This window comes from Rhinopithecus roxellana, chromosome 21, assembly GCF_007565055.1.
Source record: "Rhinopithecus roxellana isolate Shanxi Qingling chromosome 21, ASM756505v1, whole genome shotgun sequence".
Lineage (NCBI taxonomy): Eukaryota > Metazoa > Chordata > Mammalia > Primates > Cercopithecidae > Rhinopithecus > Rhinopithecus roxellana.
The window spans coordinates 62,937,558-62,940,461 of NC_044569.1; the positions used below are offsets into that span (position 1 = coordinate 62,937,558).

Here is a 2,904-nt window from a genome sequence, read left to right on the forward strand (position 1 = left end):
AGATGGATGGATGAATGAACGGACAAGTATTTTACTTTGAATAATTCATAAGAAGTATTACCTTTCTGGCCGAGCACAGTGACTCACACCTGTAATCCCAGCACTTTCGGAGGCCGAGATGGGCGGATCAGAAGGTCAGGAGTTTGAGACCAGCCTGACCAACATGGTGAAACCCCGTCTCTACTAAAAATACAAAAATTAGCCAGGCGTGGTGGCGGGCGCCTATAGTCCCAGCTACTCGGGAGGCTGAGGCAGGAGGATTGCTTGAACACGGGAGGTGGAGGTTGTAGTGAGCAGAGATCGTGCCAATGCACTCCAGCCTGGGCGACAGAGCAAGACTCCATCTCAAGAAAAAAAAAAAAATACTTGCCTTTCTTATATCTCTCACAGTCAGAATGATTTAGCTCCATTTCTAGGCTAAACAGAAAGATGGGTCTGCCTGAAAAATGATTTTAAAATAATTTCTTTTTAGGGCTGAGCATGGTGGCTCACACCTGTAATGTCAGCATTTTGGGAGGCAGACCAGCCTAGGCAACAAAGCAGGACCCCTTCTCTACAAAATAAATACATAAATAAATTAGCCGAGCATGGTGGTACACACTTGTAGTTCCAGCTACTCCAGAGGCTGAGGTAGGAGGATCGCTTGAGTCCGGGAGTTTGACACTGCAGTGAACTATGATCACACCACTGCACTCTAGCCTGACAGCTTGGTTCCTCTCTAGTGATTTCTAATGTGCATCCAAAGTCAAGAACCACTGCATATAAACAGTTCTGCAGCTTGTATTTTTGTTTTGTTTTTGTTTTTAAAACAATATGTCTTATAGATCCTTGCATAGGAATATATGAGTGCTCTCTTTTTAATAGCTGCATAGTATTCCACCAGGTGATAGAGTACGATGGCATTTATGGACATCAGATAGTTCTCTTTTTTTTTTTTCGAGATGAAGTCTCTCTCTGTTGCCCAAGCTAGAGTGCAATGGCACGATCTCAGCTCACTGGAACCGCCACCTCCCAAGTTCAAGCGATTCTCCTGCCTCAACCTCTCAAGTAGCTGGGACTACAGGCATGCACCACCATGCCCGGCTAATTTTTTTTTTTTTTTTTTAGTAGAAGACGGGGTTTCACTATGTTGGCAAGGCTGATCTTGAACTCCTGACCTCGTGATCCGCCCACCTCGGCCTCCCAAAGTGCTGGGATTACAGGCGTGAGCCGCCACACCTGGCCTGATAGTTTTCAATATTTTGCTCTCACAAGAAATACTGAAACAAATCACCTTTTATATCTATTGTTTTGCACATATGTATATATAGCTGTTGGATAAAGTCCTACGAATACCATTGCTGAGTGAAATAATAAGATCACTTGTAATTTTGCTAAATATTTATAAGTTTGCTATTTATTTTGTTAACTACTTGTAATTTTGCTGAATCTTTCATGCTAAACGTTTGGTAGACATTGTTAAATTGTCGTATGAGGTTTAATTTTTTTTCATGACAAATCAGATATGAGTTTGCAAGTCCTGATTACACAGAGACATTAATCATGGATCATGCAAACTCCGGTTATTATGTTCTATCTGTCCTCCAAAACGAGGAACAGGTAAGGATTATCCCACTAATTTAATAGGATTAAATTATTAACCCAGGTTTATAAAAAGTTTTTAGAGTGAAAAAGTGCAATTTTGTTTTAGAGACACATATTCGAGGACATGGTTACTGTTTGGTTTAAATTTCAAAAAGTGACAAGAGATTGCAGAAGTGGATCATTTGTCATTGTTAGGGTTACAGTGTCTTTCCTGATAGGGCTGGTTGGCGGCTCAGTTTCTTGTTCTTTCTTGTCGTTAAAGAGTTTTGTTCTCAGAAAGGAAATAATCTGTGCTCTTTGATGTGGTTCAGAAAAAAGAGACCAACACCACATTTTAAAACTCTTTGTGGCAGATCATCCACGAGCAGCTCTTTAAGAGAAGCAGCTCACAGAGCTCTGACTCAAACAGGAGAAGTTTTAGAGAACATGGAGAATGTCTGACTCCTCAAGAAAACACAAAAGCTAAGAATGGAAAATGCAAAACACAATTATTCTTCCTCTGATGAGAATAACTTTCCAGCTCAAATGAATATTTATTTGTTTGTGTGTGTGTGTGAGACAGGGTCTCTCTCTGTCACCCAGGCTGGAGAGCAGTGGCACAATCTCGGCTCATTGCAACCTCCACCTCCCAAGCTCAAGCAATTCTTGAGCCTCAGCCTCCCGAGTAGCTGGGATTACAGGCACGTGTCTCTACACCCAGCTAATTTTTGTATTTTTAGTATAGACAGAGTTTCACCATGTTGGCCAGGCTGGTCTCAAACTCCTGGCCTCAAGTCACCTGCCTGCCTTGGCCTCCCAAAGTGCTGGGATTACAAGCACGAGCCATCTCCCCCGGCCTCAAGTGAATCTTAACTTTGAGGCTATGCAAGAAGCTGAAGACAGTAAATCAAGCACTAAATTAGAAACACACTCTTTAGATGGGCACGGTTGCTCATTCCTGTAATCCCAACACTTTTGGAGGCCAAGGCCGGAAGATCACTTGAGCCCAGGAGTTCAAGACTAGTCTGGGTGACACAGTAGTGTAGAGACCCCATCTCTACAAAATAAATAAATAAATAAAAAGTTTTACGGCCGGGCGCGGTGGCTCAAGCCTGTAAGCCCAGCACTTTGGGAGGCCGAGGCGGGCGGATCACGAGGTCAGGAGATCGAGACCATCCTGGCTAACACGGTGAAACCCCGTCTCTACTAAAAAAATACAAAAAACTAGCCGGGCGAGGTGGCGGGCACCTGTAGTCCCAGCTACTCGGGAGGCTGAGGCAGGAGAATGGCGTAAACCAAACCCGGGAGGCGGAGTTTGCAGCGAGCTGAGATCTGGCCACT

At 43.7% G+C, this 2,904-nt stretch overlaps 1 pseudogene; it reads right to left on the reverse strand.

Moving 5' to 3' along the window:
* Positions 1-1,497: 1,497 nt before the first annotated feature.
* LOC115895559 lies at positions 1,498-1,621 on the reverse strand (annotated as a pseudogene).
* Positions 1,622-2,904: the final 1,283 nt, after the last annotated feature.